This window comes from Lissotriton vulgaris, unplaced genomic scaffold (assembly GCF_964263255.1).
Source record: "Lissotriton vulgaris unplaced genomic scaffold, aLisVul1.2 SCAFFOLD_1304, whole genome shotgun sequence".
Taxonomy (NCBI): Eukaryota; Metazoa; Chordata; class Amphibia; order Caudata; family Salamandridae; genus Lissotriton; species Lissotriton vulgaris.
The window spans coordinates 294,687-308,070 of NW_028249096.1; positions in this window are offsets into that span (position 1 = coordinate 294,687).

A 13,384-nucleotide genomic window follows, 5' to 3' on the forward strand; every position below is an offset into this window, starting at 1 on the left:
TCTACTACAGCACATCCACACACCTGTTGCACAAGCTGCAAACCATCTGAAAGGCGGCTGCCAGTCTAGTACTCAACCTTCCTCGCCGCACGCTCATCACACCTCCTCTCCTAGAACTACGCTAGTTTCCCATTGAGAAACTCTACCTGTTCAAGATGCTCACCCACGGCTGCAAAGCCTTACACAACTTGGGCTTTACCTCACCACTGCCTACTCTTCTACCAACCGACCAGGAACCTCCACTCTGCATCACTCATGCTTGCCCACACCCACTGTATCCACATAAGTAAGATAGGAGGCCGGGCGTTCTCCTACTTGGCAGCCAAATCCTGGAATGAACTCCCCAGCACATCATGGCAGCCAAATCACTTATGGAATTCAGCAAGTAACTGAAAACCTGCCTCTTCACTTGAACCTCCATTCAGAACCCAAACCTACTCAGCTCCTGGATACCTTCACTGGTGATACGTGTGTACTCTACAACTCCACATTACATGACATTACATAACAATGTGTCACAGTGCATCATTCCAAAATCTCAGGTCATGCAAGCATCAGATGTTAATTAAATTCAGTAATATTAAAATATGCATGGAAGGATGTCTGCTCAGTTTGCCAAGGAATAGGTATCTTGGGGAGAGTAACACAGTCTGCTATTTAGCATCCACATTCCAGTGAACTGGGAAACATTGTCACGCCAGAATATGGCTACCTGCAATAGGCTTTACCTGACACTCTTAACTGGCATGGAGATAGAAGAATGTGCTGTAGGACCTATCTATGTCCACCTACGAAAAGTATCTCAGGCTCCAGGTACTATTGGCCTGGATTACAGTGAAGGAAGTCAATTTCTGTGATGAAACCTGTAGTGTATGTCCCGATCTTCAATGAAAAACCTCAAATATCAAAGTCATTTTTTTTTATAAGTTCTAGATCCCTTTGATACCCATGGCGGACCCATCTCAATCACCCAATCAGCATACCTGGATTTGCAGTGCTTTCTAAACTATGCCTTCCGATCTCCCGGAGAACATTGCCTCTACAAAGCCACCTGACAGACACACTTTATAAACTTTTCGTATGATATTTTATTTCTATTTTCACTTTTTGTCTCATTAGTGAAATAATTTGGGGATGATTTTATCCCATTTGGATTATTTCAGATAATTTAGATTTACAATCATTTTTGTTTTTGAAGAGTGCCTCCCTAGTTATCATTTCATTGCTCTCATTTTCGTTCGTGACTTGTCCATGACATGGAGTTAATATATTTTACTTTCCTCCTATGTCTTTGATCTGGAACACAACCTGATATGAAATTACCGCTGGTCATATTTTATTGCATCTGTTTCTATCAAGGTGTTTTAAAATGGGAACATTTAGAAAATATGTTTTTCTTTTTGGTCACAGTCAACAGAGAGGACTGTTAAGTTTAAACTTTAAAGAGCCACACTCTTTGAAGGAATGTGCAAACTGTCCCTAATGGAGGTTTTCTTTGGGATAAAGATCTCAAGATATGTAGCCATAGGTAGATGTGGTCTGCCTTCAGCTGCAGTATGGACACAAGTTGAAAAAGTTACCTTAGCATGCAAGTCATTTTAGGAGCTCAGTTTAAACTTAGACTTCAGACCTAAACATAAACTTCAGGTCTAAATGTAGACTTCAGGTCTAAGTTTACCTTTGTAAATCGAGCCCCCAATGTGGTAAGACAATTTTAATGTGTTTTTACTGCATCAAAAGCATATCAAAGTGGAGGTCCTGCACATTAAAATCTATTGTGGTTGGGATCCAGTGTATTCCAGACTACAGAGCACAGGCTCTAATGGAGAGAGCAAAGATTGAAGCCGCAACTACGATGTCACCAGACACCTTACTGGAAAAGGAGTGGTATATCACAAAGTTAGAACTTGAAGTGCTAATTGAAGTCAGTGTCTCTGCCACAGTTTTGAGTTTGGGGTGTCTCAACAGTTGAAGAGCTGGAGTAAAGGTATGTTCATGCCCTAGACCTTGGTAAATGGTTGCTTGTTATGGGAATTTGAAAGCATGTGCAGTTTTTGCTGGATGTATCAGTATTTGCTGATATATCTAAAGTAAACTACTCAACATAGCACAATAACATGGACAAAGTAGCATAAGACAATTAAAACATCAAAGGGCACAACACAACAACCAGTCAAAAGAGAATGCAACTCAACCACACTACACAACACGGCATCAAATTGCAATAATGCAGCACATAAAGCAGCACAAAGACAGCAGATCACATCAGCATCATAACAAAATGCCAACACAATCAAATATGCACACACATTTCCTTAAAAATTACCACCCCAAAACCTCCCTTTGTAATACATTGGTAAAGGAAAGTGCTTGGAGTAAGCAGTGCCTTAACTGATCACCAAGGACGTGAAATAGCACCAGTAAAAAGTTTTGTAATCTGACCTCTAGACTTTTCCAAAGGTACATAACACAAAGTCGCAGATCCAGACAAACTGAAACAATGGGGCTCAGTCACAAGAGTAAACATACTTGTGAGTAAATACATGTGTAACCATGGGTAAGTTTACTCTTACACTTTTGAGTAATGTTACTAATTTTGGCTGTTCTCTATCGACAAGTGTTAAGTTACTCAAAAGTGTATACTTCTATGTCCTTACCCCTGAAGCAGGGGGTGGAGCAGCATTTATCAATGAAAGTTACTACAGACAAAAAGGAGCTGTGTAAGCCCAGCACAACATATGGACAACCGCTGATACTGTAACAACCTCTAATAGGAAAGAATTGAGACAGTTACTTAACATAGAACCTCATGGGAAATAATGTTAAGTTAAAATAATGTATTTTTTTTAAATATATACAATTTAAATCGAATATTAAAACTATATATATTTAAACAATATATATTATTTACTGAAACAGCATTAATTGCTGTTACCTGGCTTTGAACATGTTCAACCAAGAGTCACATTTTGGACATGGCCTGCTGAGATAGACTGGCAGACCTGTTTTTGGTTTTCTTGCCATGAACATTGCTTGCTTTTTAGAGGAGCATTATCCATTCATAAAGAAGAGCACGTGTTTAAGCTACTTTGATATAAAAGCCATGAATAGGAGGATTGTGAAACCAAAAGTCATGGTAAAGGCATACATACAACTCCTCTGCCTTGAAGGTTCTTCTTTGACTACTTATTGCGAGACGGTCCACCCTCAAACTACTTCACATTAGACAAACGGCCATGAACGAAAAAGCACCGTCATCATTCGAAAGATCAACATATACTCCCAGAAAAGTTACTAGGCTGTGGATGGGAACCACAACTGGTTATTCCGGCTTGCATAAAGAAAACCATGTCTGCCACCTCTTTCTCAGTCTAAGCTGAAAGATGAGGGAACTCGCTCTCGGCGCGGATACGATACAGTAGCCAGGGTCGGATTGGGATCACTATTCGGCCCGGGCACCCCTTAAAAAAGTGTCCCACATCCCTGAATTTCACCCATTTATAAACCAGCATTTGGCTAGTCTCGTGCCAACAGGCCCCCACCAGGACCCCTTAACTTACTCTCCACCCCAGCCAAGTATAGCCTCAGGGCAATGGCCCTGCAGGGGAGGGGAGGGTGAAGTAAGCACAGATTTGTTGTTACTCCAGGGAAGCTAAGTTGATAATGGCCCAATGGGCGCTTAACCTGCTCCCAACAGGCACCTCAGTTTAACAGCACAGCGGGTAAGTGAGACACAGCTTCGAAGTGTCTGCCCTGCGGCCACTGACAGAGCGATGTTGTTGCAAGCTACCGCCTCTGAGCCTGCCTGCCCATGATGCTGGCTCCACAACATTACGGTGGACGGGTGGGGAAGAAACAGCAAGGCTCTGTGGGCCGGTTGATAGAACTAACAAAAACCGGCCCAGAGGTGACCCTTAGGCACCGGCCCATCGGCCAATTCCCGACTGCCCGCGTTACCAATCCGATGCTGACAGTAGCTCAGGAAGGAAGTCATGACCCGACTCTTGCTCATCTGAATCAACTGAACCTTCAAGGTACTCACTCTAGTAAAACAGAAGAGTGATGGCCATATACAAGGCCAACCAACCAAACCTTTCCATTCTGAGAACATTACTGAAGCATGTCTGACAACCTGACCCAGTGCTTACCTTCAACATAACCACTGTATGCACTCAGAACAGGTGTGACGAAACAACTGATGTCACGGAATAGCCCATCTCACAAACCTGAACCAGTACACCGACCGGAGACGCTGATACATGTCTAACATAATCATAATAGCATCATGATCATCATCACATTTTAAAAATAAAAAAATAACTCCAAGCATCGCAATACTATTTCCAGCCAGCATAACTAATCCCTAAAACAAAAACTTGCCTTTCCTTACTAACAATGACTGACTAACGGAACCAACAATAACAATAAACACCGCTCTCTATTAACCCTCCCAGCTACACAACGTGTCGGTCATGCACTCGAGTGCTTCTTCAGGAGCAGTGAGTGCCATGCAAGTAACTATACCAAACCAATAGCAGACACCACTGCCCAGTCCAGAGGCAGTGAGACTGCAGGCCCTCAGTCTAGAGACGCTGCGCACGTGCTTGTTTCATAGACTTCCTATTGAAGATTGCCACACTCCGCAGCCGGATGCAACGGTCAGTGGTGTGTCATGGTGTCTTGCGCTTAGGGGCCCTGGACTTTACCCGCAAATTCTTTCTGTCAATTGCTAGCTCTCCCCCTTCCAACTAATGCCCCATTGGCATCAATTCTCAATCTGTGCCTTTTGGGTGGGTTCCCTAAAAAACACATCTTGATACACAGAAATATTCAGATACCACTCTGCATCCATTTTCACCTCTACAGGGTCTTTCTTCAGCCAGGTACGGCAGATCTCAAGCAGATGAAGGTCACAATGGACCATCTCCATCCACCCGGGTTCGAGTCCCGGCACGGGTAACTCAGGCTTCTATTTTCCCGAGGTTTATAACGCGAGTCCCATTCAGCTGCATCTTATAAAATACAATGACGTCGTCAGATATACATAATAAATTAGAGACACCGAGGGAGCGTTTACCCTATCACCCCTCGGCCTTCGCGCGCATGGTGCCTTGCCTCTTCGGATGTAAACACGTCACGTGAATGCACTCTACCTGTCCCCTCCCGGCCACGCGTCACCGACCCCCGCTGTGCTGCCACCGCATGGCTGCTACCGGGCAGGCCGCACCCGCATCTCCCGGTGCCCGGGCTGGCACAGGAGCGGGTCAGGCTGGCGCTCCTACAGACGCCATAGCGCCCACCAAGAAACCAGGGAGAGCCGAGAGAAGCCCCTGTGAGGGAGACGCAAGCACCCCCTCCGGAGCACTGTAATCGGATGAAGCGCTCTCATCCGCGTCCCTGTCACGGGCGGCTAATCTCTGCCTCCCTGGGGGTCTGTCCGGGCTATCTGACCGGCTCACCCGGGCATACTGGCGGCGGAGGGCGGCCGAGGGGGCAGCTCTGGTGATCGGTTCTCCAAAGGAAGTTTTGTACCTACTTGCTAAATAGGCATATTTTGATTTTGTTAAAGGCTGTAACGGTGGTGTTTGTTTGTTGATGATGGCATTTTATGTTCAATTAGTGTTACGTCCAAGCTGATTTTCCTTTACACTCATTTTCATGATTTATTATGTTCATGAACATTTTATGTTGTTCGTTCGTGCTCTAGCTGTTTCTGTTATGTTGTAGCTGTAATAATGGGTACATTTTGTCAACGGTGATGCTGAAGTTTATTTATGTTTGTATGCTTATATACATATATATGTTGATGTTTGTGTTGTGTTTTTATAACTATGTTTCTTAAAACACTTCATGCACAAAATAACCAGTAATAAGATTAAAGGTGTATTGAAAAAAAATCCATCAAAATTGCTAAAACAACAGTTTAGGAAGTCGCTGGGAAAGCAGTAGCAGAAAGAGAGAATAAAAGAAAGAGAGAGGAAAAGAGAGAAAGATATAGAAAGAGAATAGTTTCATTATTTTGATACGTTTAATTAAATATAATTTGCTTCCGAGGTCTTGACATTGGCATACAGCCCAGTGCTGTCTCCTCATTTAAGTTTAAGCTTTTCCTTGAAAACTACAGTGATCAGATCATGCAATGAAACTGCTATTTTTCCACCTTCTCAAATTAACGTTTTAGCTTCCTCGAAGGCTTTAACTAAATCTCCTGTTTTGGGATGATGGGTTTCTAATCTGGACTCCTTGGAAAGCATCAGGGTGACAATACATTATTTTAGAATTATTGCTGAGCCATTTATCAATATTTTTTTGTAGGGACAGTGGGGTGGGAGTCTAAAAAGTCTTCAAAGATTTAATATAAAGCTCCGGGACCTCTATAAAGTGAGAAGAGCACACGATCTACAAAAAAGTATACTGTTTGAGAGCCATTACAACAGAAGAAAACCATTCCCTTTGCTGTAAAAGGGCAGCAAATTGTTGTGGGTAGACAGCAGCTGCTGGTAGCTATATCTCATGCATTTCTCTGAGCCCACTCCAGTCTTCCATGGCTCAGTGCAGGCCCACTCTCATCTACCACCACCACCACAGGAATGTGAATACATGACCTGAGTCCCAGTGTAAAAGTGCACCACCCCCTCTGCCCCCGCTCCCAGCGAGAGCTAGCCCACTTGCCTCCATGGCAGCGTACTCTGTGGACCTGCATTACACCTCAAGTGGTGAATGCTGAACCGCTGCACGGTACAAACATCTTCTACTTTATGTACATCCTACAGGAAACTGGCTATGGGAGTCGGGCCAGAGCTTATATTATGCCCCACTGTGAAGATGGTGAAATTGGGAAACTTAATTTCCCCAGAGCACTGGAGTCACTGGAGGCCACTTTTTGAATTGTCCGAGCCTGTTCCTGGTACATATATCATCAATCCAGCTCCCCGGGGTATGCCACATCGGACACTGCATAAACTCTAGCTAATCCCCAAGATTTCTCTATTAAACATTTTGGCAGAGATAATAATAATGAGGGCGGTGTCGCGATTATACACTGCTCGGTTTTCTCTTGCTCTGTTTCTAAGCTTACTAATATCGACAATATTGAGGGCATGGCGTTCACTATTATTACGGCCTCCAACTTTTCAGTATCAGGTGCACTGATTTATCGCCCTCCCCCCGATGGGACAGTATATCTTTACAATCCCTGTCAGACACTTAAGGACAACTGTGTCCATTGCATGCCAACTTTGTGGTATTAGGAGGCTTTAATCTCCATGTGGCTGAACTCCACAATAAATCTGCACAGCAATTTGTGAGCACCTCGGAGGGCTTCAACCTTGAGGATCTCGTTAGGGCACCTACTCATAGAGCTGGACACAATCTGGAAATTATCCTGGCCAGCTCTCTGTTGATCAAGGTGCAATCTGTGGTCAACCTTGTTTGGTCTGATCATGTCTTGGTTTCTTTTCAAATTTTATCTCAGACATCTCATGCTCTGTCATGTTCGATAGCAAAGTTGTCTAGACTTTGGCATAAAGTTCATGACACACTCCTTTTGAATGCCCTCGAGTCCGTCACTTTCGATCGGACTAGAGTAATAGAACAAGACACTGTGCTTTTCAACGACTGGGTCGTGAAGGAGATTGACACCATTGTGCCTATAAAATCCCACTCAGGCAAGAGACTTAAGCCCTCTGCACCTTGGCTCACTGATCAAATCAGAGAAATCTAGATGCAAAAAACTTGAAAGGCAATGGAGGACTAAATGTGAAAAGGATAAACAAAACTGCTCTACCAGGCAGCTCTTAAGAAATATCATGCAGCAATCCGGACGGCTCAAAAAAGCATTTATTGCCACATCTATTTCTGAGGCTGATAATTCACCACAGGAGCTGTTTAACGCGGTTAACAAATTTCTCTCCCCTACAGCCACAAAAAATACTCCCCCACGGGAACAGTCTAGACCAAACTGCCAGGCCAGGTCCCCCCTGGATTGGAAACAAGCTTCCTGGGACCAGTTTCAGGGTATGTCACCTTTCTTCAGCCAGGCTAGCTTGAATCCAGTGGCACAGTGAGCAAGGGACTCAAGTCTGGGCATACCCATCCCACTTAGGCCGAAAAGTGTTACAGCAAACAAGCCCCAGATCTCTGTACTGGGGTGAACTTATGACATTGTTCTGCATTCTGTCCATCATTTGTTGTTTTTGCATTTGTCATCCCGAGTGGGACGGGTATGCCCAGATGTGCGTCCCATGCTCTCCAGGCCACTGGAGTCAAGCTATCATGGCTGAAGAGGGTGAAATCCCGAAACCGGTCCTAGGATGCTTGTTTCCAGTTCAGGGAGGACTTGGCCTGGCAGTTCGGGCTGGACTGTTCCCACTGGGCACAGGGTCAAGACTGATTTGCATATGGCTAGATTCAAACTGGAATTGCATGGTGAGCAAAAAAACAATGGATTTAGCCCCAGATCTCTATACTGGGATGAATGTATGACATTGTTCTGCATTCTGTCCATCAATTGTTGTTTTTGCTTAAATCTTTCATTAGCAATCTCACTCAGGCTGTTTTCCTTCCTCCTTTCACCACTGCAGCAAAACTCCTGGATTGCAGTGTTCCTCAGGGTTCGGCTCTCAGACCTACCCTTTTTAATATTTACTTGGCACCTTTGGTTAAATTGTTGAGTCCTGGGGAGTGAGAGTTGTATCCTATACGGACGATACTCAACTACTTTTGGCCTTTCATGAAAATGTTCCTTCTTCTTTGAAATCTTTTAATACTTGCATTAAATCTGTTTGGGTGTCATTTAACAAGGGCAATTAAAATGATAGTGTACATCACAAAGGACGGGAGAAAAAGAAAGGGAGACCACTCCAGAAATGGTCAAATGAAACAATTATTATTTGTAGGTAGTTAGAACAGCACTACAGCACCTGGATGCTTCACTAAACCCGCGTCCCACCACAAGTTAGAGGATTGCTTCCTCCGCCCGCTGCCCGGCCGAACTCACACGCGGTCGCTAAGCTGGTTCCAGTCCGGACCTTCAGCACTTCGGATCGCCTCCATTCAGATCCGACTCTTGCCAGAAACAAGGAGATTCATGGACCTCTCCAGGACTACTGACAGCTTTCAAGCTCCCAACGCCGGCAGGACAGCTGTCTTCCGCTTAAATTACGCCTCGCCCACACCCGATTCCTTCAGCATGTGGCTAGGCGACCACCATTGAGTATTCTTTCTCGGTAGGACCCTTGGCCGCCCTATTTGACTTTTTCGCATCCGTCAGCACTATTGTTGAAACTAGTGACCATTGTCCTGATGATGACCTGATATCAATCAGGTTGAAACATGATCAACTACCAAGCATGGAACTTCGGGGCTTTTGTGGTCAATTGATTTATCCCAAAATCTAAAATACCGATTGTATATAGATTAGATTAGATTAGCTTTATTCGATTTCAGTATAAAAAATCATAAAAGCAACAACAGTACATAAATATACACCAATACATTTCATAAAAATAACATCTGTTAAAATAAAATAAAATCTATAAAATAAATCAGCTAATCATTGTAGATCGAGATAATAAGTCAAATTGATTAGACGTGGAGATGATGCGGCCACTCGATACAAGACCACTCCTGCCCATCAGGTGGTTTCTCTGTGCTTTTTGACATTGCGACGGGACATATAATGATCTAGGGTAAAATTCACTTATACTCCAGATAGATATAGGACCATCTCCTATTTGTGGCTGCCAAGATTGGAGAAATGGAACGACGTATTTAGTCCTGAATTTGACAAGTACCAAATCACCCACAATATCCTTAGGAAGAGGTCCTAGCCAACCCACCCTTCTAACACTTAGTATGGTGCCATCGATGTTGGGTGGTAGAGGTCTATTTTTGGTTAGCCAGAACACAACCTTGTTCCTCAGGTCCTGATTACTTTCATGTTTCCCCTTTATAAGTTCTGGTACTCCCGAGAATATGCACACGACAGGAGCGGCCTCTGGAGGCAAATGTAGATGGTTCGTTTTAAATAACATATTGTCACTATTAATCGCTGTTCCCTTATGTAATGTCAATTCTTTGTTCGGCCCTACTCTAGGGTAAGAACTCCGTACAGTTGTGACAGGAGGATTAAAAGTTTTCAGATGATGTGGGGTTACTGGTCGGTTACGGGTGGTCTTGCTTTGTGTGGAGGTTTCAGGCATTTCTGTGGAGGCTGGGCGCTGTGATTGAGTGGGTACTGCCGTATTTTTTACAAGTAATAAATTGGCCTTAATTGCTTCCTCGACTCCCATGAGCCTATCCCCTAATCTAGCCATTTTATCAATCAGCGGGGATATTATAGTCTTTATCATATTTTCAAGCGAGGCCATTAAAGAAGCGTGGATAGATGCATTCGATATGGCAGTGTTGGGAGTGTTGGGCAGTAGGGGATTTGGGTTTCGTTTTTGAAGCTTGGCCTGACTCTCCAAATGTTTGACCCCGTCTCTCTTCTTTTTAGCAATAAAGACCTGAGGGGACGCTACAGATTGCAAGTTTTCTTTTGGTCGTGTTAAAAGGGGAGTATCCTGTATGCTATGAGTTAGTTGAGGTTGACTGCTGGACCGAGGGCTAGTCGTTGCTGTACAGATAGGTGGACTAATTTGCACATGTCTGATTCCACAGGAGCGTACGTGGAATTACACATTTTGTTTAGTACCTCCAGTAGTGATATTTCTGGAGCTACATCGGCAGACTGTGAAGGAGAGCACATAGTGGGAGAACTATCCATGGCTGGGGATCGCTCTATTCTCTCTAGTTCTCTGACAATGGGGAGTGTTACCCTCTTTATATAATAATCCATCATTCCCCTAAGCAAGTCACTCTGGGGGGAGATATTTCTGGTACCCCCCCCCTTGCAGGTCATAGCCTAGTCAGCATCAACTACCAGAAAATAATTCAACAGTTCCACAATGATGGAAATTGGGAAGGACCTGTAAGAAGGCGGGGGATAGGCAAAGGGTAACAGTACCTTGTATACTTTTTCCTCCTCTCTTAGTTAAGAACCAAGGGGAATGCCCCCGACCCGGCCTCCTCTGGCCTCTGATGGCCGCAGATGGCCCCGCCCTTGTCCCGGGCTTCTCCTGGCGCGTCCCGCGCGCGATCCTGCGACGCAGTGTCTCTGGGCTCCAATTTTAATCGTCTCCGGGCGCGGAAGTTACGTGGGCGGCATCCGCCGCAAAGCAAGCTGGGGAATGTGGTCCCTGTGGCCGCGCAGTGTCCGACAGCGGCAGAGTCTCCCCAGGTAGGGCAACGAGCAATGCTGCGGCCTGGGAGCAGCCCACTCGCCCCCAAGCCCCTATGCAAACAACAAACAAGCGTCCCCGATTGTATATAATTGTATTGTATTATTGACCACTTTGGTATTTGTTCTTACTCTTTCGCGGTTCACGCTGTTATCGTCTCACTCCTGTGTCACTGCGCTGTCCACTGTCACTAGCATGCCCAGTGCTTACTCGTGTTATGGTCACCACGTATTGAATTGTACTGTAGTGCTGTTATAACTACCTACAAATAATAATTGTTTCACTTCACCATTTCCGTTGTGGTCTCCCTTTCTTTTTCTCCCGTCCTTTGTGATGTAGACCATTATTTTAATTGCCCTTACTAAATGATTTCCAGCTGAGACATTGTTGTTTGTTACAAACCTTACCCGGTCTCACCTGGGTTAACGGGCCTACTCCTGTACTTGTTCTTTTATATCGGTTTGGGACTCAATGAATGGCAGCTTTTTAAAGTTTAACTCAGACAAGACTGAGAGTCTTTTCTTTGGTGTTAAATTTACCCCTGACTCTAACCACTGGTGGCCATCTGAGATGGCCCCTCCACCACCCTACCCCCGTCCCACCCCTATGGTAGGAAACCTCAGTGTCAAATTTGAATCAAAGTTCACTTTTGGGTCTCATATTAAAGCACTGTCTGCTTCTTGTTTCCTGACTCTCAGGTCCTTGAGAAGAATGCTGCATCTCATTATGATGGAACATCAAAAAATAATTGTTCTTGCTTTGATCTCTTTTAAATTGGACTGTTCCTATAGTTTTCACTTAGGGCTTCCGACCTTTCTCATTCAGCATCTCCAAACGATTCAGAATGCTGCTGCCCGGCGGATCTTTAAAATCCCTCCCAGGGTCTTGGTATCTAGTCACCTAGGCTGGCTTCACTGGCTTCTGATGAACTGAAGGATCCAGTTTAAGGCCTTCACCCTTGCCTTCAGGATATTCAACCAAGAGGGACCCCTCTACCTCAGGCACCATTTCAAGTTGTCTTCTCAGGTCTAACAATCACAAATTGTTTCAAACTCCTTGCATATATAAGACCAGAAGAGGAGGCAGATCCTTTGCCTATCTGGCAGCCAGGCTGTGGAATATGCTTCCACTTACTTATTGAAGCAGTTTTTCTGAAATGACATTTAGAAAAGGTTTAAAAGCATTTCTTTATGAATCTGTTATAAACATCTCCTAACCCTGTTTTCTTTCTTGATGCTGTCGGTGATCTTTCCCGCTAGCACGGAGACGCTTTTTGAGGTAGCTGTGCACTTTAGAAATGCATTGCTTTGTATTGTATAAGCAGAGAGGGAGCACAGAAAGATGAAGGAGAGCTCGAGATGAGGGAAAGAAAGCAGAATGAGAGGGAGAGAGGATGGAGATAGATCTGAGAGCGAGAAAAGAGGTAGGGGAGAAGGAGAGAGACAGAGAATGGATGGTTTGTGACACACAGATGGAGATAGGAGGAAGGGGAGCATTTTTGTCAGAGCTGTTTTTGATTCCAAGACTGGCCTTCACCACTCCTAGTAAATAGCTTTTAAGTAGAAGATACTGGCCCACCAAAATTCCTAAAATAAGTAATGGAGGCCAGTATTGTCCTTCCTTCGAATCAATCAGGCGCTAATTGTCATTAATAAAGGTTTGGTCATATCTGCTGTTGAGTCAGTCTTAAAAGTCAATTCGAGCTGATCTGGAACTTTCTCCCACAGTTTCAGACTAAAGGAAGCACCTGTAATATGGCGGACGGGACATCCATCATATTTTCCACCAAACTCTAATCCAGGCCCTACATAGCTCTAAGCTTCTCTGGTTCTTCTTAAGGAGGTGGCGGACTCGAGATTTGGATCTTGGATGGTTCCATTTATTTTCACTTGAGATGAAATAAGCGCGCAACATTCATGAAAGAGCCTCTACCAATTTCAGGCAGAAGGGAACTGCTTCTTCATGCAGTCACCAGCCGGAGCTGTGGAAAAATCCTGGTAGAAACAATCTATAGTCATGAATAGGTTTAGCTTTACCAGAGACATTACTGTATTTTATAGATTTCACCACAGATAGAAAGTGGATGAATTCTAAATGTTGGT